Source organism: Salvelinus alpinus, chromosome 10, assembly GCF_045679555.1.
Source record: "Salvelinus alpinus chromosome 10, SLU_Salpinus.1, whole genome shotgun sequence".
Taxonomy (NCBI): domain Eukaryota; kingdom Metazoa; phylum Chordata; class Actinopteri; order Salmoniformes; family Salmonidae; genus Salvelinus; species Salvelinus alpinus.
The window spans coordinates 81,962,013-81,986,258 of NC_092095.1; the positions used below are offsets into that span (position 1 = coordinate 81,962,013).

General features: G+C 41.8%; 1 protein-coding gene and 1 long non-coding RNA gene across 2 annotated transcripts in view; one reads left to right on the forward strand and one right to left on the reverse strand.

The window, feature by feature from the left end:
- LOC139532870 (C5a anaphylatoxin chemotactic receptor 1) overlaps positions 1-20,001 on the reverse strand; it is a 37,925-nt gene extending 17,924 nt beyond the window's left edge. The window contains exon 1 of the mRNA XM_071331010.1: positions 19,866-20,001. The gene's annotated coding sequence lies outside the window, so the exon portion shown is untranslated. The remainder of the gene's footprint in view (positions 1-19,865) is intronic.
- A 130-nt stretch (positions 20,002-20,131) lies between these two features.
- Positions 20,132-22,206, forward strand: LOC139532875 (uncharacterized). The gene is made up of 3 exons (XR_011666672.1): positions 20,132-20,277; positions 20,420-20,714; positions 20,906-22,206. It is a non-coding gene; the product is annotated as an uncharacterized lncRNA (long non-coding RNA).
- The last annotated feature ends 2,040 nt before the right edge of the window (positions 22,207-24,246 follow it).

The window sequence follows — 24,246 nt, forward strand, 5'->3', positions numbered from 1 at the left end:
TTTCTGTGATTTTCTGAAATCACACACACTCATTCAACCCTCTGTAAATCAGTCAGTTCTTAACATAAAGACTTAAAACTCAATATTAAATAAGAGCCTACCCCAAGGAGGATATGTGTTCACTTTCAGCTTCCTGTGTCAACCGCAAGTGCCTTAAATTATAGTCATGGGGGCTGTTTTGAAGGGTTAAAAAGGTAACATCTTTCCAAAACTTCATATGTGTGATTAGGCAACCCTCATGAACTGTAAATCACTCATTTCTCCCAACAGTTTGCAATGACATCTCTCCCCAGAGGAATACATCGCCTGCTCCCCTAAATTCAACCTGAAGCCTATGTGGGTCATGAATGTCTTATGAACCTGTCTTCGATGACTATTCATCAGGCCACTATGAGCTCTACCTGTGTTGATTCTTGGTTTCCTGGAGCAACCGGAAGTGGTTTTGATATACCCAACCTACAGTTTGTGAAACACTGCATTCAACCCTGTGTAAATCAGTCAACTATTAACGTAAAGACTTTAAACTCAGGATTCTGTAAAAGCCTACCCCAACGAGGATATGTGTTTACTGTCAGCTTCCTGTGCCAACCAGAAGTCCCTTAACCTGTCTAGGACTGGGGTTCCGCTAACCCCTCGCCATCAGCCAATGAAATTGCAGGGCGCCAAATACAAATCTCATAGATCCAATTTCTCAAGTATTAGGCACCATTTTAAAGATACAATTCTCGTTAATCCAGCCACAGTGTCTGATTTCAAAAATGCTTTACAGCGAAAGCTCCACAAACGATTATGTTAGGTCACCACCAAGTCACAGGAAAAACCCAGCCATTTTCCCCGCCAAAGAGTCACAAAAAGCACAAATAGAGATAAACACGCATAGGACTTCATGTTACAGAATACATGTATGTTTTGTTCGATAAAGTGCATATTTATATTCAAAAATCGCATTTTACATTGGTGTGTTACGTTCAGTAGTTCAAAAACATGCTATGATTTTGCAGAGAGCCACATGAATTCACAGAAATACTCATTATAAATGTTGATGAAAATTCAAGTGTTATGCATGGAACTTTAGATACACTTCTCCTTAATGTAACCGTTGTGTCAGATTTAAAAAAAAAAATACGGAAAAAGCATAATCTGAGAACGGCGATCAGAGCCCAAACCAGCCAGAAGAAATATCCGCCATGTTGCGCAAGTCAACATTAGTCATAAATAGCATTATAAATATTCACTTACCTTTGATGATCTTCATCAGAATGCACTCCCAGGAATTGCAGTTCCACAATAAATGTTTGTTTTGTTCGATAATGTCCATCATTTATGTCCATTTATGTCAAAATAGCTTCTTTTGTTAGGGCGTTTGGTAAACAAATCCAAAGATCTTTCCAAAACTTCATACGTGTGATTAGGCAACCCTCATGAACTGTAAATCAATCACTTCGATAGCTCGTTCAAGGACCCCGTAGCAACGGCCGGAAAATGTGGATTTTCAGCACCAATGAAGGTCGTTGCTCGGGCTCCAAATGACCTATCGAGCCGAAACGTGGGTTTCGGGGTCGCCTCAGCTTGGCCCACACATAATGTCAGAACTGGACCCGCAGCTAGATAGTAACTACGTGTCATATGTTTTTATTATCGGTTAAACAGAAGGCGCTGTGCATTATGGGCCTGCTCTGAAATATGTGATAGTTGGCTTCTAAACGAGTTGGAAAAAGTGGGTGTGGTGTCAGTTTGTATCAGTTTGGTGTCAGAATGATATCTAATTGACTGATGGACGGTGACTTGCTGTCACGTGCCTGACCTTATTTCCTTTGTTTTGTCTTTATTTAGTTGGTCAGGACGTGAGCTGGGTGGGTATAGTCTATGTTCTATGTTTCTAGGTTAGGTTTGTCTTATTGGCCTGATATGGTATCAATCAGAGGCAGGTGTTTTACGTTGTCTCTGATTGGGAACCATATTAAGGTAGCCTGTTTTCACTATTGGTTTGTGGGTGATTGTTCCTGTTCGTGTGTTCCTGTTTCTTTCTGTGTTCACTAGTTCGGGACTGTAGCTTCGTTGGTTTTTCGTCTGTTTATTGTTTTTGTTCATATTGAGAAGTATTCTAATAAATTATGGATACGCACCACGCTGCGCTTTGGTCCTCCTCTCCTTCTACCGACGAAAGCCATTACACTTGCGTCCATTTGCAATATGTTTAAACAGTGATAGACCATCACCAAATTGACATTCTGAAATGTACAAAATAAGTTACAAAAATAAGTTACAAACAATGCAAGAAAAAAAAACGAACAAAATAGCACAATTGATTACGGGCATGTAAAATGTCAGCCATCCTCTTCGGCGCCATTTTATCATTTCAACAACCTGAACCATAGAAGGAGCACATTAATATATGACTGTATCATCTGCATATAGATGTAACTTTGCTGGTTGCATCCCGTTTCACAAATCATTAATACACATTGAGAACTACACAGGAGCTATAATGGAACCCAGGGGGACACCTCTATTAATCTCTAGAAAACTAGACTTGTGATTGTCAGCATATATAACACATTGTGTTCTGTCAGAAAGATAATTCCTAAACCAATGTATTGCCCCCTTCACTGAGAACAATGTTACTGAGTCTAGTTAGCAACAATTCGTTGTAAACTGAATCAAAGGCCTTTTGATAAATCCACAAACAGAGCAGCACAATGTTGCTTTTTAATCAAGTGCATTAATGATGTTGTTTACCACTGCCATAGCTGCAGTTGTGGTGCTGTGCCCCGATCTAAAGCCAGACTGAACCCTGCTCAATATGTTCTTCTCAATTAAGACGGTTTTAGACTGTGATGTTCACTAGGGATTCATAGACTTTGTCCAGGATAGAGAGTTCACTAGGGATTCATAGACTTTGTCCAGGATAGAGAGTTCACTAGGGATTCATAGACTTTGGGCCAGGATTTTTATTTTTTATTTTTTTTATTTCACCTTTATTTAACCAGGTAGGCTAGTTGAGAACAAGTTCTCATTTGCAACTGCGACCTGGCCAAGATAAAGCATAGCAGTGTGAACAGACAACACAGAGTTACACATGGAGTAAACAATAAACAAGTCAATAACATGGTAGAAAAAAAAAGAGAATCTATATACAATGTGTGCAAAAGGCATGAGGTAGGCAATAAATCGAATAATTACAATTTAGCAGATTAACACTGGAGTGATAAATCATCAGATGATCATGTGCAAGAAGAGATACTGGTGTGCAAAAGAGCAGAAAAGTAAATAAATAAAAGCAGTATGGGGGGTGAGGTAGGTAAATTGGGTGGGTAGTTTACAGATGGACTATGTACAGCTGCAGCGATCGGTTAGCTGCTCGGATAGCAGATTTTTAAAGTTGTTGAGGGAGATAAAAGTCTCCAACTTCAGAGATTTTTGCAATTCGTTCCAGTCGCAGGCAGCAGAGAACTGGAAGGTAAGGCGTCCAAATGAGGTTTTGGCTTTAGGGATGATCAGTGAGATACACCTGCTGGAGCGCGTGTTGCGGGTGGGTGTAGCCATCGTGACCAGTGAACTGAGGTAAGGCGGCACTTTACCTAGCATAGCCTTGTAGATGACCTGGAGCCAGTGGGTCTGACGACGAACATGTAGCGAGGGCCAGCCGACTAGGGCATACAGGTCGCAGTGGTGGGTCGTATAAGGTGCTTTAGTAACAAAACGAATGGCACTGTGATAAACTGCATCCAGTTTGCTGAGTAGAGTATTGGAAGCTATTTTGTAGATGACATCGCCGAAGTCGAGGATCGGTAGGATAGTCAGTTTTACTAGGGTAAGTTTGGCGGCGTGAGTGAAGGAGGCTTTGTTGCGGAATAGAAAGCCGATTCTTGCTTTGATTTTGGATTGGAGATGTTTGATATGAGTCTGGAAGGAGAGTTTGCAGTCTAGCCAGACACCTAGGTACTTATAGATGTCCACATATTCTAGGTCGGAACCGTCCAGGGTGGTGATGCTAGTCGGGCGTGCGGGTGCAGGCAGCGAACGGTTGAAAAGCATGCATTTGGTTTTACTAGCGTTTAAGAGCAGTTGGAGGCCACGGAAGGAGTGTTGTATGGCATTGAAGCTCGTTTGGAGGTTAGATAGCACAGTGTCCAAGGAAGGGCCGGAAGTATATAGAATGGTGTCGTCTGCGTAGAGGTGGATCAGGGAATCGCCCGCAGCAAGAGCAACATCATTGATGTATACAGAGAAAAGAGTCGGCCCGAGAATTGAACCCTGTGGTACCCCCACAGAGACTGCCAGAGGACCGGACAACATGCCCTCCGATTTGACACACTGAACTCTGTCTGCAAAGTAGTTGGTGAACCAGGCAAGGCAGTCATTAGAAAAACCGAGGCTACTGAGTCTGCCGATAAGAATATGGTGATTGACAGAGTCGAAAGCCTTGGCCAGGTCGATGAAGACGGCTGCACAGTAATGTCTTTTATCGATGGCGGTTATGATATCGTTTAGTACCTTGAGCGTGGCTGAGGTGCACCCGTGACCGGCTCGGAAACCGGATTGCACAGCGGAGAAGGTACGGTGGGATTCGAGATGGTCAGTGATCTGTTTGTTGACTTGGCTTTCGAAGACCTTAGATAGGCAGGGCAGGATGGATATAGGTCTGTAACAGTTTGGGTCCAGGGTGTCTCCCCCTTTGAAGAGGGGGATGACCGCGGCAGCTTTCCAATCCTTGGGGATCTCAGATGATACGAAGGAGAGGTTGAACAGGCTGGTAATATGGGGTGCGACAATGGCGGCGGACAGTTTCAGAAATAGGGGGTCCAGATTGTCAAGCCCAGCTGATTTGTATGGGTCCAGGTTTTCCAGCTCTTTCAGAACATCTGCTATCTGGATTTGGGTAAAGGAGAAGCTGGGGAGGCTTGGGCGAGTAGCAGCGGGGGGGGCGGGGCTGTTGGCCAAGGTTGGAGTCGCCAGGAGGAAGGCATGGCCAGCCATTGAGAAATGCTTGTTGAAGTCTTCGATTATCACGGATTTATCGGTGGTGACCGTGTTACCTAGCCTCAGTGCAGTGGGCAGCTGGGAGGAGGTGCTCTTGTTCTCCATGGACTTTACAGTATCCCAGAACTTTTTGGAGTTAGAGCTACAGGATGCAAATTTCTGCTTGAAAAAGCTGGCCTTTGCTTTCCTGACTGACTGCGTGTATTGGTTCCTGACTTCCCTGAACAGTTGCATATCGCGGGGGCTCTTCGATGCTATTGCAGTTCGCCACAGGATGTTTTTGTGCTGGTCGAGGGCAGTCAGGTCTGGAGTGAACCAAGGGCTATATCTGTTCTTGGTTCTGCATTTTTTGAACGGAGCATGCTTGTCTAATATGGTGAGGAAGTAACATTTAAAGAATGACCAGGCATCCTCAACTGACGGGATGAGGTCAATATCCTTCCAGGGTACCCGGGCCAGGTCGAATAGAAAGGCCTGCTCGCAGAAGTGTTTTAGGGAGCGTTTGACAGTGATGAGGGGTGGTCGTTTGACCGCGGACCCGTGGCGGATACAGGCAATGAGGCAGTGATCGCTGAGATCTTGATTGAAGACAGCAGAGGTGTATTTGGAGGGCAGGTTGGTCAGGATAATGTCTATTAGGGTGCCCATGTTTACGGATTTAGGGTTGTACCTGGTGGGTTCCTTGATGATTTGTGTGAGATTGAGGGCATCAAGCTTGGATTGTAGGACTGCCGGGGTGTTAAGCATATCCCAGTTTAGGTCACCTAACAGAACAAACTCTGAAGCTAGATGGGGAGCGATCAATTCACAGATGGTGTCCAGGGCACAGCTGGGAGCTGAGGGGGGTCGGTAGCAGGCGGCAACAGTGAGAGACTTATTTCTGGAGAGATTAATTTTTAAAATTAGAAGTTCGAACTGTTTGGGCATAGACCTGGAAAGTATGACAGAACTTTGCAGGCTATCTCTGCAGTAGATTGCAACTCCTCCCCCTTTGGCAGTTCTATCTTGACGGAAAGTGTTATAGTTGGGTATGGAAATCTCAGAATTTTTGGTGGCCTTCCTAAGCCAGGATTCGGACACGGCAAGGACATCAGGGTTGGCAGAGTGTGCTAAAGCGGTGAGTAAGGCAAACTTAGGGAGGAGGCTTCTGATGTTGACATGCATGAGGCCAAGGCTTTTTCGATCACAGAAGTCAACAAATGAGGGTGACTGGGGACATGCAGGGCCTGGGTTTACCTCCACATCACCCGAGGAACAGAGGAGTAGTAGGATGAGGGTGCGGCTAAAGGCTATCAAAACTGGTCGCCTAGAGCGTTGGGGACAAAGAATAAAAGGAGCAGATTTATGGGCGTGGTAGAATAGATTCAGGGCATAATGTGCAGACAGGGGTATGGAGGGGTGTGGGTACAGCGGAGGCAAGCCCAGGCACTGGGTGATGATAAGAGAGGTTGTATCTCTGGACATGCTGGTCTCAATGGGTGAGGTCACCGCATGTGTGGGGGGTGGGACCAAGGAGGTATCAGAGGTACGGAGAGTGGAACTACAGGGTCCATTGCAAACCAAAACAATGATAATGATAACTAGCCTGAATAACAGTATGCAAGGCATATTGATATTTGAGAGAGACATACAATAAGGCATAAAGTGATTGCAGGTCTTGATTGGGAGAGCTAGCTAAAACAACAGGTAAGATAACAGCAGCAATAACAGGGTGCTAGTCTAACACAGCAACAACAGGTAAAAATGGCGACGACTAGGCAGAGAGGGTCGGATTAACTACACACAGATCCTGAGTTAAAGCACAGAGCCGACAGATAAAACACAAATAAACAGAATGGAGTACCGTGAATTAATGGACAGTCAAGCATGCATCAGCTATGTAGCCAAGTGATCATAGTGTCCAGGGGGCAGCCGTAGATGGAGCAGGGAGGCCTCCACTAAGCTAGCACGCGGCGTTTAAAGTTAGTAGCCCGGGGGGTGGTCTGCTCAGACGGAGGGGGTCTGCTCAGACGTGGTCGTGTCGACAGAGAATCCAAGCCAGATGGCGATGGCGAAAGAGAGGTTGTGAATTGTAGAATTGTGTTTGCTAACTGGTGCTAGCTTCGTGGCAGTGGCGCTAGGTGCGCTAGCTGCAAGCTAGCTGTGAGGATCAGAAGTAGTGGCTCAGGGATTACGGCAGGAATCCGGCGTTGTTGTCGAGAGACAGTCCGATGCTGGTAAATTGGTGAGTAATATCCAGGCTAATAACAGGGCTGGTGTCTGTGCAGAAGGTAAAAGCTACTAGCAGCGGCAAAAATAATGGCTAAATTAGCTTGTAGCTGGTATTGTAGCCCAAGAATTCGCTGGTAGACCTCTTCAGCTAGCCGGCAGATGGGCCTAGCTCGAGGCTAGCTCAAGGCTAACTGGTGCTTGCTTCGGGACAGAGGTGTTAGCCAGTAGTAGCCACTCGGTTGCAGCTAGCTAGCTGTGATGATACGGTGTAATTGTCCAGAGCTTGCGTCAGGAATCCGGTGATGTGGTAGAGAAAAAGCAGTCCTATATGCTCTGGGTTGATATCGCACTTGCAGACTGGCAGGTATTGGCCCGGTATTGAAGCTGGCTGTGTCCGAGTTGAGGGTGAAGACCGCAGCAGTGGCTAACTGACTACTAGCTAGTAGCTAGTTATCTGGCTAGCTTCTGATTGGGGTTACGGTTCTAAAGTATAAAAAAATAGCAGGTCCGTACCACATTGGGCGAGGCGGAATGTAGGAATGTATATTCAGTTCCTAGGTGGAAAGTGAAATTAAAATATATACGAAATGTATACGAAAAATACGAAGACTATTTACACGGGACAGGACAAGACAAAGACACGTCCGGCTGCTACGCCTTCTTGGATTCCTTTGGATAGGGAGTTCACTAGGGGTTCATAGACTTTGTCCAGGATAGGGAGCTCACTAGGGGTTCATAGACTTTGTCCAGGATAGGGAGTTTAGAGAGAGGACGATAGGTTTTAGCATCTGAGGGATCTCCACCCTTTTAGCAGTGGGAGGACATCAGTTGATTTCTAAATGCTGGTTATGGAGATTGATCAAGAGACTCACGTTGAAAATGTGAGCTACAGGTTCAGTAATAATATCAGCTGCTGTCTTTAAGAGGGAGGGGATCTGGACCTGCAGCCTTGTAGAGTGTCTATGCTTTTGACTGGGTGCTGTCTTTAAGAGGGAGGGGATCTGGACCTGCAGCCTTGTAGAGTGTCTACAGCCTTTTGACTGGGTGCTGTCTTTAAGAGGGAGGGGGTCCAGGTTGTCTGGACCTACAGCCTTGTAGAGTGTCTATGCTTTTGACTGAGTCCTAGAGCGTAGTATTGTCTACAGACTGCAACAGAATAAGAGTATTTTTGTTTTGTTTCACAATGTTTAAAAAGTTGATTTCAACACGGAGGAGGAAGGAACCGTTTTTAGTCACTGGGGCTCTAAAGTAAAAACAAAAACACACACACACACACACTCACACACACACACACACACACACACACACACACACACACACACACACACACACACACACACACACACACACACACACACACACACACACACACACACACACACACACACACACACACACACACACACACACACACACACACACACACACACAGTCTTGTACAGCTAACCTTGTGGGGACATACAATTCAGTCCCATTCAAAATCCTATTTTCCCTAACCCCTAACCCCTAACCCCTAACCCTAAACCTAACCCTAATCCTAACCCGTACTCTTACCCTAACACAAAAACCTCAACTTTATCCTAACCCTAAACCTTAGCTCCTAACTCTAACCCTACAACTAACCCTAGCTCCTAACCTTAATATTTAACTTAATTCTAACCCTAACACTAAACCCCCTCGAAATAGCATTTGACCTTGTGGGGACTAACAAATGTCCCCAGCTGGTCAACTTTTTGTTCGTTTACTATTCTTGTAGGGACATTTGGTCCCCACAAGAATAGTTAAACACGTCCACACACACACACACACACACACACACACACACACACACACACACACACACACACACACACACACACACACACACACACACACACACACACACACACACACACACACACACACAGACACACACACATACACACTTATTCCCAGCAGTTCTAATATCAATAGATGGCTTGACTGTATTACAGTTTTTCTCAATTGCTAAAACCCTAAAACACTAAAACCCATTGGCTGAACAAAGTTCTCAGTTGCCTGGACTCATTTAGCTAATTATGCAATCTGTTGTCGATACCTTAAACCATTTCACATGGTAAAACACAATTTACAGATCTCACTTAGACATTTCAGCAAAACTGTAAACACATTCTGCACTCTAATGCACATATTATGTTGTGGAAAATCATTTTCAAATACAACGCTTACCAGAACTTTTAAAATCAAACATGCTCTTTATTACAACTGTACAGCCCACTGGCATGTCCCCGCGGAACACACCCCGCGGAACACACACTTTCTCAGAACTCCAGCTACTCTATTTATCCACCCATAGTATTGTCCGTCCCCTCTGAAGTCATTCACCACCATCTGCTTTCAATTTGTTTATAATAGTGGCTGGACCCTTTATCCCAGTGTGTCCAATTACCTCTAGGCGCCACTCTGTCTGACATGTATGTTTGTAATAGAATTGTCAGACCATATGTCTAGTGTCCAATTGCTTTTAGGCGCCACTCTGTCTGACATGTATGTCAGCACAATGGAGAATCTACAAGGGTCAGAGGGTCAAAACGTCCCTTAGTAGACCTCCATCACCACGGTCCTATGACCCATGTTAACATGTGGTTCGTTACTTTAATGTTCAGCTATCATTTATATTTATATGTTATCCATGTATCTTATGTTACCACTACACTACTACACCATCTGCTAATCTTTGGTTTCCTGTATTTACCAGAATGGCAAATGCACTCACATCTGCTCTCTTATACTACCTTCCAGTATACTCCTGTCTACTGTCCAATAGTGTGATATCTACCCACATATGTCACCTACTCCTACATAATCCCTCCTCTTGAGGGTATTAACCTCAAAAACCATACTAAAAATGACATATAGAGAGTAGATATCAATACCAACAATTGACTAAAACATTATCAAAATAAAGCTTACAAATCACTTGTACCAAACATCTCAAATTATTAAAACTAAAATAGGAGTACAAAATCCAATTAGAAACATTAATAAAAACCGAACTAGACCAAACATCTCCAGTTGACATAAGAGTAAAAGATCTAATTAGAAACATTAATAAAAAATAAAAATAATACAATGAATATAATAAGAAATTGAATGAGAAAATCAAAGACCTACATGCAGTTACAAAAGAAAATTGACACAACATCATTCTAAATTTAAGCATTTCAACATGATCCTCCTTGCAGACATGAATTTGGAAATACAGCATATACAGGTAGACCATCCTTACAAAAATCATGGCAAGCATAACCACCTCCAGGAACTACTCTATATAGACAGTTTGGATTCCCAAAGGGGCAGTCCAAAGGTCCACCGACCGCATTACAAGGCTTTCCATACTTATTAGTATACTTGCCTGAGCTACTCGGTACAGGATCAATCACCACAGGAGGGTCATCTCTCCTTACAGACATCTATTTAACTGCTGTCTGAACCACCATTGACTTTACCAGGGGTATAACACAACAAAATGCAATACCCAAAGCCAACAACCCTCCTCCTAACATGATGGTCATCCTAGCAAACATGACACAAACTCCACCCTTCTCCACTAAGAGCCAATTAAGTATAGTTAATGAATCCCTGTTGATTATATCATATATAATTAATCCATTCTAAGTTCATATTTGGTGTTATCCACAGAAATATAGATTCAAATCCTGATTTAACCTCCTCTCTGGCCTTGAAATCCCTAAGTAGACCTCTAAGCAGTCCAATTACATTAAGGTATACCTCAGGATCCTTATCATAAACCCTTTTAACTCTAGGTTTTAACATAGTCATCATGGAGTGATTCAATAATAGTAACCTATTTAATTGCTCTAACTAAGGCACAAAGACCAATCCATCCATCAGGCAATACATTCAACAGTTAGTTTTTTCCACACATCCAGAAACTATCAGCAATACCTTTGTCTTGATTTTTCAACATATTAAGAGATGACGCAACCTGAGTTATGTGACCACACAACCCTTTATCATTATTTTTACGAACTCCCACATTCTCTGAAACCCAAATAGTATCACATTCTACAGTGGTGTTTCCTACATCAATTCCTTCGGTGTCATGGCTGTAAAAACATTCATATTTTCCTTTAACCACGGTACCTCTGTCTAATTGAGGTACATTTAATTCAGTTCTAATATTATAGGCAACACAATCATTGTCTCCCAGCATGGTCTCATTCAACATAGTTTTACCCCTCGTACTTACCCAGAACAATCCTACATTTTATGTCACACAAGGGAATAGAATACTTTCTATTGGTACAATAGTCATTTTTACAACTTACACAGTTTTTACATGATGCTGGTTCAGAGACTATTAAAAGATCAAACAAAGGTGATTTTCTTCACAAAATACAATTGTCCATTCTGTGTCTGTTTGCCATATACTTAGCCCATTCGTATCACTCCTTCTTCACTACTTCTTCTCATGTAGTGTCCCTGAGTGGTTCTGATTCTGATATATCTAATTCTGTTGCTTTTTCAATGTTCTTATCTTGAGGTAGATCATTAGAGTTTATCAGAAAGTTTCAAATATCAGTAAAAACTCTCTTGACTGATGTCTCAGGTTGCTTTGTTGGCACGGTGGTCTGCTTGGTAAGGGCAGTCGATGTCATCTAGTGGTAGCTACTGTGGTCGTCACAGCAGCCGCCACCCTTGTTGTTGTCACAGGTTCTTCCTGTTCAGGTGCAGGGGTAGGTCTTCACCTTCCACTGGTTCAATCTTGTTCATGATGAGCACCTACTCGTCTTTTTCTTTGATTCATATCAGGTCACATCCTTTCGGGTCCCAAACGACTTCTCCCTTTGTTTGGTGATGTGTCCATCCACAGAGTGCAATCTCCGATAAGGGTTTGATCCTTATGATTGAGATAGACTTCAGTTCTCCTGCTTCTGTTATACATTGAGGTGGAACATAGATTCTAACCTTGTCAGTCTTTTTGGATTGTTCGGCTGATTCCATTCTTCTCTTCCTGCTCCCACCATACATCTTGATTGTGCATTAGTCTGTTGTTTCTATACTAGCATTCACTGTTGCTTCTAGTATGTCAATGTCATTATTCTTTTGTTGTTCTAACATCAATTGTCTGTAAAGGAGGCCATTCAAAAGTTTAAAAGTCAATTGTGGGGTAATCCCCATTTTCTTCAGCTTGCGGGACTTTTCCTCCTCTTTCTTCACCTGAAGCTCCCTCCTCAGGCCGGACTTAGCTTCCATCTGGAAGGGTTTCAATTTTAGGAAAGAAACGTTCTTATTCTGTTCCTTGTGAGGCCTCTCCTCCTCTTCTGGGTGCATTAGTCGGTGCACGTGTCATATTTTGGCTTTCACTTGATTTACTGTTTTCTTGGCTCCTCCCTGGCATCTCAATCGTTTCCGCTGCTCCTGCTCCCTCCAGGCTCCCTCCTGGTGAATCAGCATCCTCAGTGTCCTCATCTCTATGTGGTTGTATCCTTCTCTCTGTTGGGACTCAGCTGCAGTGGTTCAGATGGTACCACGTCTGGCTTCTTTTCACTTGGACGGCCGTTCTTGTTGCTTTGGCCACCTCATAGGGTCCATCTCTCCTCGGTTGATCCCACTTCCTCCGGATCCCTCCAACGTGGACTAGATCTCCTGGTACCACTGAGAGAGGTCCTTCTGGTCCCCTTGGATCATCAGACGCAGAACCTCTCATCCTGGTTCAGGTTTCTGCCTACTTTCTGTGAAGCATTCATACTTAGAGACTTATGGCCTCTGTTCTAAGATTGCACCATACATCCTCTTACTTCCATCACTCATCACACAACAAACAGACATTCCAGCTGAAGCTGGCGAACCCCTCTCCTTCTGGTTTCCTAAACATAAGACTTGGAAAACATCAGACAAAACATAACAGCATTGACAATGTTATGTGTTATGCATAAATATATTCATGCAAACTGAAATCTGAGACCATGACAATTCCCACTCTCTCTTTACCTGACTCTATGCCTCCAGGATACTTTTCTGCTGGACTCCACAAAAATAAAAGCCCTAAAAAGCTTCCTCATGCTTCCACCCAGTCTTCCCCTTTCGGCCACAAGTTCTGAGAGGTGTTCCCAAATCATGTCATTTTTACTTAGTTTCCCATCTACTCCATTTCAACTGATAATCATGTGCATAACCTACAATTAACATTCTCTCTTCTTGAATTAATTCAACACTGTATATGCTTTCATATCAATCCCTTTAACATGTTTGTTTAGAGTATAATATCCTATCATCCATTCTCTTTCACATGATGTATTAAAAATAAAACAAGTAGCCTCCAAACTCAACCCAGTATGTCTATAGTGGAATCTAATCTCTCTCTCTTTCTCTCTCTGATTCCACATCCTCTGTCATGGTGTTTTCAAGCTCACCCATTATTCAGCTGGACCTTACTTCTCGTGAGACTTATGCACCCACCAAAGAGAGACATAAAGAACTTTACCACTGCAGTGTTGTAAGAAGTATACCACCAGCCTGGTGTATCTTGATGTACACTCAATCTCCAGAATGCAGCCCAAGCCCTTCCATTTCTGGCTGTTTTTTCCTGAGGACATACACACTAACACATGGGTTATTCCCTGACAACAGACTTCCTTCTTATAGCAAGATCACTAAATCTTAATTTTTAATAACAGCCCTATGTAAACATTCTGCCTCAATACCTGGCCTCCTGCCACAGAAATATTCATAATGATAGTTAAATGATGGTCCCTACGGCAACTGCTGTAAAATAACATGTAATCAGTCAAGCGTCTTCCAGTTGGAAGAATATCCAATCCTAACAAAACTATGTCATAAGTTTCTTAAACTTTTGCTCTAATGTTCAAAATGCCACCACTTATTCTTTTTACCATATCTTTAGATATGTGAATTGTTCTATTTACTTTTAGAATTGTCCCTATAGTTTACACAGCCAGCTGTCTTTCCTTTTCTGTGAATTATCTCTATTTTTATACATATTTCTAGAAATAACACCCCTTTACTACCATTACCTTCATTTATAAGTCCCCTAACCCATAACTGCCATTGTTTGATACATACTTAAAACATCCTTAAGTCAATTTAAAATAGATATCATTCCCTCCTTAGGAACATATTCACAACCTTATGTTCCTCAAAACAAATAAATTGACCAAACGAGAAAAAGAGAAAAAATAAATTATAATAATTGCACATTTGCAATATTACCACTATTTGTAATGTAATGGAAAACGTCCATCCGTTTCATTCTATGCCAATGTTATTGTTGGTCTCTGTCTTCTTCATCCTTGGGTAACATTGCACAACAGAATACCTTTTTATTCCATTATTTTATAAAAGTTTTATCATTACAATTCCAATGATATTATAAAACAAAATAAACAAAAAACCTTATCTAATCCTCTGTAAGTTGTCAACCTCCTTGTCTCAGGAGTATTTTCCAGAGCGGCCCTAGGCCTATTAAATTTAAACAGTGCTATATCTAAATAACTAAACAGTTATTTTGAAATACTTTTCCCAATCCAATATTCAGGATAACAGTCCTTAGTGTTTACTTTAACTCAAATTTGACCTTATCTATTCAATACACAACATCCCTTTAATAATTAACATTTATACTAAACACTTTTATTACCAGTATTATCTATTTTCCCAATAGCCCTTTTGTCTCAGTTTTTCTTACATGAGTGGCCTGGTAATAAAAGTTCAATACCCCAATTCCTTTAATTCATAATTCACCCTGGCCCATATCATTTCAACATGTCTATTATTTGATACAGTTCACAGGTCATCAGACACAGTTGTCCCTCACTATTCAGTCGATTAAGGCGGGTATGAGCTCCACACCCACTAGTGGTGATATTCTCTCCCATGCCCTAAAGCATTCTGACGTCACCTTTCATGACAACTCCCTTATTCTACTGGTGATCTCTCAGATGAATTACAGATGATGTAGTTATCAACAAAACCCTTACAGAAACCCACACTCCAATAAACCCTTTAGAAAAACTTTCAACACTTTTTATATGCATAATGAACAAAACACATTTGTGTATTCCCCCAAAGACCATAACCCCAAAGAACTGATAGTTTTACCTATGAACCCATGTTATATCGAAAATTAAAATTAAAATAAACCTATTCGAATAACTTATTCAATTTAAGGGTACAACTCTTCATAATTTTCCCAGGGACATAATAGATTTTCAAAGTAATTATACAGTTTGAATAGAGTCTGGTGTCTTAAACATTTTATAAGTATATCCCACCTGTTCCAACAATTTCTAGTAAAAGGTGATCAGTCTTTCACAAGAAATTCCTAGGATTCAGGGCATTTTGAGACCATTAATATGTTTCCACTCCCCCTTTCTTTAGGAGCAACTTAAATACATTTTTCAAAAACATGTTCATCCTTTTGCATACCCAATTTGAAACTGAATTGGAAAAAACCCTTCCAATATATCTACTAATGCATATTCATTCCCAGTACATGGTGTACTCACTAGTGAATCATAAGCCAATAATCGCAAAGGGACTGGACTCACTCATCCAGAACTCCATGTTTTAGCCTTATCCAGATATTTTTTATTTTTAAAGCGGCTGACTTTAATTAACTGCTTTCCACAGTAATGCAGTCTCCAATGACATTGTTGACCAGAGAAGATTAAAAAACCCTTTTTTTCCCTTATTCTTTCTGGAAAAGAAAGTGTACATATTGTTAATATTCACAACGTTACCTTTTAGTCAGCAAACCAATAATTTTACTTATCCATAGATTTTATTCTAAAGCGTCTTTAACAGTTCCAGAGAATTGTGGTATAGAATGTCTAACAATTAAAATTCCATCGTTATTTTACTAGATGTCAAACGTGATCTAATACTTCTTCTTGACCACATATAAACTGTAATCTCTATGAAACACTCATTGTTCGCTCAGAGACTATACACCGACAAGTAAAAAATTCCATTCTCACTAACCTCAAACCAATTAGTTGTTTGTTATTTTGACAAGGAAATAAACTCTTGTATAGCGGCATTTCCTACTACCGCACTAAGTTCTAATGTCACATTACACTACCCGATATACCTATATCCAGAACAGAGAGCTATTTTCTTATTGGTTCTTAGATCTTGTCAATAGTTCTGCCAATCACCCGCACGTCTGCGAGGACTAGAGGAACCACACACACAACCTCATCGCAATGTATTTTCTGATGATAGAATGTTGACATCAGAACGCCTACAAATCGAGCTTCACATTTTGGTCCCATGCGACTATTTATTTATTTATTTTTCCTAAATACTCCCATGTATTTCTACACCTTTTATTTACTATTTTTCCGAGGTAGAGCCAATCTCCTTTCCAATTAATAATTCATTTGTCACATCACTTAATTTCTTTTATCGAAGCCTACTCTATACAGTACATACATTATTTCTGAATACTACAGATGACTTAATGTCTTATTCTAGTACAGTACTTCAAATATCACTGTGTTTTTCCCTTTACAGATATCATTATTAATTCATTTTATCCGTTTGGTTTATTCTATTCTTATAGCTCTAATCAATTTTATGATTACATTTACATTACATTTAAGTCATTTAGCAGACTCTCTTATCCAGAGCGACTTACAAATTGGAAAGTTCATACATATTCATCCTGGTCCCCCCGTGGGAATTGAACACTCAACCCAGGCGTTGCAAACACCATGCTCTACCAACTGAGCCACACAGGTCCACTGCCCGCTCCGTTAAGATCTCTATCTAACGTCTTACTATTACCTTTATTTATTTATTTTGTCTCTACTTTCTTACCTCTTCTCCATATTCTTATTGTTTGATCCTATGGTCAATTTACTAGTGAGTCAAGCCACCCCTGTTCTCCTTTTTATCCTGGCCACTCCATTTTGCACCGCTGTCTACCCTTCAGGCTATTTTTAGACCGTAGCTTCTGTAGACACAGAGTGATCGACGGCCTGTTTTTTCCTCTTCCTTTGTTACACCGTTCGTGAATCCTTAATCTGTCCTGAATTTCACTATTTATCACTATTTACCTTAACTAACCTAGATTCGTTTTTAACTTTATAGTACAATTTCATTTTATCAACGATTCTACTTTCTGTTTTGTTACCACACTGTTCTATTCATATTATAACATTCGGTTAACTCCTCTTTAATTATTTTTATTCATTATTTATTTTGATACCTTTTTAGTAATTTTACTATGGTCGCTTACTACTTTATCACATCAGTGTTTTTATCCTTGCTTATAACTTATTTTACTTCGATGTTTCTTAACTTCTTTCCCTCTGCCTAATAGCAGTTAACGACACCCTTCATCAACTCTACTCTATCACAGGAGAGCTGCGCGCTCCCTCTCCTGGACGTTCTGCCTACATACACACACAACTTGTCTTTCCTTATTGACTTAATTCACTTCCACCTACATAAGCCTAGACTTCTACAATATGACGAGACTACTGTCTAATCGGATCAGCTTGTCTTCATATTCTATTCAACCCCCAATACTTATCTTTTCTTCTATTATTAGAGTAGTATTATGGCGTGACCTACTGAATTACCAAACCCTGGTAGCTAGACAGAGCGGTTTTTTATTCGCAGGATTTCTTTTGCATTTGAACGCCGCACAATCGGGCCAACGTTTTTCCTGCACCTACTACTTCACTCATACAGTCCTCCTTTCAGAGCGGAAACTATGAATATTTATTTAACTACTGATTTATGTTTTGACCGTATAAGTTACTTTTGCAGTTGAACGCCGCACAATCGGGCCAACGTTTTCCTACAACCTACCGATTTATGCTTTGACCGTATAAGTTACTTTTGCAGTTGAACGCCGCACAATCGGGCTAACGTTTTCCTACAACCTACTGTTTTATGCTTTGACTGTATAAGCTACTTTTGCAGTTGAACGCCGCACAATCGGGCTAACGTTTTCCTACAACCTACTGTTTTATGCTTTGACTGTATAAGCTACTTTTGCAGTTGAACGCCGCACAATCGGGCTAACGTTTTCCTACAACCTACTGTTTTATGCTTTGACTGTATAAGCTACTTTTGCAGTTGAACGCCGCACAATCGGGCTAACGTTTTCCTGCCTTCTAAATATTTAATCCGTTCAGTCCTTCTTTCAAAGCGGTAACCATGAAATATTAATTTAACTACTAAATATTCACCAACAGACCCTTCTGCGGCGCCGTGAATATCCCACCCAAGCAGACCTCTTCAAAAATGTTCCTTTTTTAAAGAGCGGTATCATGGCTTCCTACATACTTATTTATGCAGCTCTCTCTTTTTAGAGCCGCATCCATAAGTAACCTGTCCAAGCGTTCCTTCTACTAATTTTATTGAAGAGGTATTACAGGATTTTCTACCTACATTATCTGTTTTTACCGTATGGGCTGTCCCACATTATAGCCAGCCATCTCAGCCAGATGGCGCAAACAAGCGCATCATTTAAGCTACACATTCGAACGGTCTGATCAGAACGAGCGCATGCATGCTCACTCTACATCTAACACAAGCAAAGTTCACAGCACCTATTCACTCAGTCTCTATACATGCGCATACATTTATATTTAATACAATTCCCCAAATTACACATACATGCAAATTCATTGAATTTAAAAGTTCTTTTGTATTTACTGGTTTCATTTTAGGAAATTTGAAAGAGAGACTTACGTGGCGCTCCTCTCGCTGAGACAGTATCTCTGAAACAATCTTACACAAACATTTCAACTATTGTAAGAACTTGCTTACCGTCTAGTTGGGCGGCCACCTCTGTTTGTTTAGATTGTCCAAAGAACCCATCATCAGCCAAGAACGTCCCAGTCCCTATCAGCTCCTGGCAAGCTCGCCAATTATGTCGTGGAAAATCATTTTCAAATACAACGCTTACCAGAACTTTTAAAATCAAACATGCTCTTTATTACAACTGTACAGCCCACTGGCATGTCCCCGCGGAACACACCCCGCGGAACACACACTTTCTCAGAACTCCAGCTACTCTATTTATCCACCCATAGTATTGTCCGTCCCCTCTGAAGTCATTCACCACCATCTGCTTTCAATTTGTTTATAATAGTGGCTGGACCCTTTATCCCAGTGTGTCCAATTACCTCTAGGCGCCACTCTGTCTGACATGTATGTTTGTAATAGAATTGTCAGACCATATGTCTAGTGTCCAATTGCTTTTAGGCGCCACTCTGTCTGACATGTATGTCAGCACAATGGAGAATCTACAAGGGTCAGAGGGTCAAAACGTCCCTTAGTAGACCTCCATCACCACGGTCCCATGACCCATGTTAACATGTGGTTCGTTACTTTAATGTTCAGCTATCATTTATATTTATATGTTATCCATGTATCTTATGTTACCACTACACTACTACACCATCTGCTAATCTTTGGTTTCCTGTATTTACCAGAATGGCAAATGCACTCACATCTGCTCTCTTATACTACCTTCCAGTATACTCCTGTCTACTGTCCAATAGTGTGATATCTACCCACATATGTCACCTACTCCTACAGTCATCCATACTGGTAAACACAAGTGGCAACAATCAAATACAAATAGAGAACACATGTCATTGATTGAACCAAAATTGATTTTTAACCTGTTTTCAAATGATGCGACACGACCAATTATAAGCCAGTTCAGAGAGCAAACAGGTTGTTGAAGGTGGGAAGGAGAAAGTCTGAGAATGGATAGAAGAAACAACGTGAGAGGACGAGGACGAGGTGCGAGGTGGGCGACGAGGAGGAAGAGGAGGACGAAGAGGAAGAGGAGGAGGAGGGCAAGAAAGAGGAAGAGGAGGACGAAGAGGAGGAGGGCAAGAAAGAGGAAGAGGAGGACGAAGAGGAAGAGGAAGACAACGAGTGGAAATATCTGATGAAATTCGAGCAACAGTTATAGACCATGTTCTTGTCCACGGACTGACAATGAGGGAAGCAGGACTTAGAGTGCAACCCAATTTGAGCCCGATTTTCCGTGTCCACCGTAGTAAGGACATTCAGAGAAGAGAACAGGTACAGTATACTACTGTATTTTTGTAATTGCAAATTTACTGTACTACACTATATGCAGCTGTTTCAATAGACATTTGTAAAGTGAATCACTGTATGTATTGTACTGTATACTGTTTTGTAACTGCACAAATACCTTTTGTAGAATTGCAAAGCTGCCAACAGGCAGGTGGAAGGACAGCTATATTCACTCTGGAGCAAGAGGCCGTTATAGTTGGCATGGGTCCCTTCAAGATAATGCAAAACGACCTCAGAGAAATCCAGGAACGAGTGACACGAGACAAAACACACACACTTCCCAGGGAATCGACAGTGTGAGCGTTTCCACAATTGACCGTGTCCTCCATCGTAGTAACAGGATGCGAATGAAACAAGTATACAGAGTACCTTTTGAGCGCAACTCACCAACGGTGAAAGAACTGCGAGCTCAGTATGTGCAAGTAAGTGTACATTCAGAAACATTTACTGTAATCCAGACTGTCTACAGTACTAACACATACTATGTGAATGACATTACTCTTCAGTACATACAATGTGTGTGAATCAGAAGCCTAATTGTACTCTACAGTATAGCACTGTCTCTGTACGACTTACAAAAATCCTACATACAGTATATTGTATTTCTACACAGACGATATTTGACTTGGAATCCTTGGACAGACCCCCACGAGTTCATCTTTGTCGACGAAGCAGGCTTCAATCTAACACAGAGGAGAAGGAGAGGCCGAAACATGATTGGACAGCGGGCCATTTGTTGAAGTCCCCTGGTCAACGGAGGTGGCAATGTCACAATCTGTGTTGCTATCGGCAACCATGGTGTTCTACATCACCACGTTACACTCGGGCCATATAACACCCAGCACCTTCTAGGATTGATTGCCAATCTAAGAGATATTTTATTTGAGCAGCAGGGTCAAGAGCTTAAATGAGAATCCCATTCCCACCTATGCGATAGTGTTGGGACCATGTCAGTTTCCACCGAGCTGCTCAGGTTTAAGGGAATGGTTTAACATCAATGGGCAGTTTATGAACTTGTACCTCCCTCCATACTCGCCTTTCCTGAATCCGATTGAGGAGTTTTTTTCCTCCTCTTGGAGATTGAAGGGTGTATGAGAGACAACCCTACACCAGAGTAAATCTGCTGCAAGCCATGCATTTAGCCTGCGGTGATATAGGTGAGGAATCATGTCAGGGCCTGGATACGGCACACGAGGCTTCTTCCCCCCCCCGTTGCCTCAGGAGGGACATTATTGCTTGTGATGTCGAGGAAGTGCTCTGGCCCTGACCCAGCCCAAAGACAAGAAGAAGCACAGTGATCACATGTTTGATCCTTTGATTTTTGTCCCTTTTAGTATTGTATACTGTAGTACAGTGTAGGCTGTGTACTGTACACTGGACAACTGGTATGGCCCTGACCATTGTGCTTTCCATTTAATAACAGCACTGACTGCTCAATAGATTTTGACTGGTTGCAGGTTCATATCAACAAAGAACAAGAATTACAGTATCACAGAGACAAAGGGGCAAGTTTGTGTGAGATGCAGGGTACAGTACTGTAAAGAAATAGAGAAGGAGGAGGAAGAGAACACGCAAAGAGCAAAGCAGAGTAGTAATTTCTGATCAATTTTGAGCTACTATGATAGAACACGTTTTCGTTCATCAAAAGACAATGACGGAAAAAATATGAATATTTTTTTTAGATTTCAAAAATGGACTTCTCCCTGAGAATTGTATTTTTTGAACAATGTGTTTTATATTTTTCGGTGTGTTGTTTACTGGCTGCTTGAGAGTGTAAATCATTTTAAACGTTGTTTATCACTTTGTTTATGATTTTGAGAGCAGTGTTTGATTTTGAACACAGGTAAAAACTGTTTTGAGGCGAATGTTTCATTTTGTCGAGAGGAATCAGAGGTTATGTAAATAGTGCTTGAAGATGAGGTTTTGTGTTTAATGTTTTCAGGAAATGGAGCAAGGTTTCAGAAATTGTGTTTTAGCAATTGAGAAAAACTGTAAAGTGAAGAGACCGGAGGTTCCAGGCTGTTACCTTCCATGGTCAATAGATGGCTGTATTCAGGTGTAGAGACAGGCTGTTACCTTCCATGGTCAATAGATGGCTGTATTAAGGTGTAGAGACAGGGTGTTACCTTCCATGGTCAATAGATGGCTGTATTAAGGTGTAGAGACAGGCTGTTACCTTCCATGGTCAATAGATGGCTGTATTAAGGTGTAGAGACAGGCTGTTACCTTCCATGGTCAATAGATGGCTGTATTAAGGTGTAGAGACAGGCTGTTACCTTCCATAGTCAATAGATGGATGTATTAAGGTGTAGAGACAGGCTGTTACCTTCCATGGTCAATAGATGGCTGTATTAAGGTGTAGAGACAGGCTGTTACCTTCCATGGTCAATAGATGGCTGTATTAAGGTGTAGAGACAGGCTGTTACCTTCCATGGTCAATAGATGGCTGTATTAAGGTGTAGAGACAGGCTGTTACCTTCCATAGTCAATAGATGGATGTATTAAGGTGTAGAGACAGGCTGTTACCTTCCATGGTCAATAGGTGGCTGTATTAAGGTGTAGAGACAGGCTGTTACCTTCCATGGTCAATAGATGGCTGTATTAAGGTGTAGAGACAGGCTGTTACCTTCCATGGTCAATAGATGGCTGTATTAAGGTGTAGAGACAGGAGGTTCCAGGCTGTTACCTTCCATGGTCAATAGATGGCTGTATTAAGGTGTAGAGACAGGCTGTTACCGTCCATGGCCAATAGATGGCTGTATTAAGGTGTAGAGACAGGAGGTTCCAGGCTGTTACCTTCCATGGTCAATAGATGGCTGTATTAAGGTGTAGAGACAGGCTGTTACCTTCCATGGTCAATAGATGACTGTATTAAGGTGTAGAGACAGGAGGTTCCAGGCTGTTACCTTCCATGGTCAATAGATGGCTGTATTAAGGTGTAGAGACAGGCTGTTACCTTCCATGGTCAATAGATGGCTGTATTAAGGTGTAGAGACAGGAGGTTCCAGGCTGTTACCTTCCATGGCCAATAGATGGCTGTATTAAGGTGTAGAGACAGGAGGTTCCAGGCTGTTACCTTCCATGGTCAATAGATGGCTGTATTAAGGTGTAGAGACAGGCTGTTACCTTCCATGGTCAATAGATGGCTGTATTAAGGTGTAGAGACAGGCTGTTACCTTCCATGGTCAATAGATGGCTGTATTAAGGTGTAGAGACAGGCTGTTACCTTCCATGGTCAATAGATGGCTGTATTAAGGTGTAGAGACAGGCTGTTACCTTCCATGGTCAATAGATGGCTGTATTCAGGTGTAGAGACAGGCTGTTACCTTCCATGGTCAATAGATGGCTGTATTAAGGTGTAGAGACAGGCTGTTACCTTCCATAGTCAATAGATGGATGTATTAAGGTGTAGAGACAGGCTGTTACCTTCCATGGTCAATAGGTGGCTGTATTAAGGTGTAGAGACAGGCTGTTACCTTCCATGGTCAATAGATGGCTGTATTAAGGTGTAGAGGCAGGCTGTTACCTTCCATGGTCAATAGATGGCTGTATTAAGGTGTAGAGACAGGCTGTTACCTTCCATGGTCAATAGATGGCTGTATTAAGGTGTAGAGACAGGAGGTTCCAGGCTGTTACCTTCCATGGTCAATAGATGGCTGTATTAAGGTGTAGAGACAGGCTGTTACCTTCCATGGCCAATAGATGGCTGTATTAAGGTGTAGAGACAGGAGGTTCCAGGCTGTTACCTTCCATGGTCAATAGATGGCTGTATTCAGGTGTAGAGACAGGCTGTTACCTTCCATGGTCAATAGATGACTGTATTAAGGTGTAGAGACAGGAGGTTCCAGGCTGTTACCTTCCATGGTCAATAGATGGCTGTATTAAGGTGTAGAGACAGGCTGTTACCTTCCATGGTCAATAGATGGCTGTATTCAGGTGTAGAGACAGGAGGTT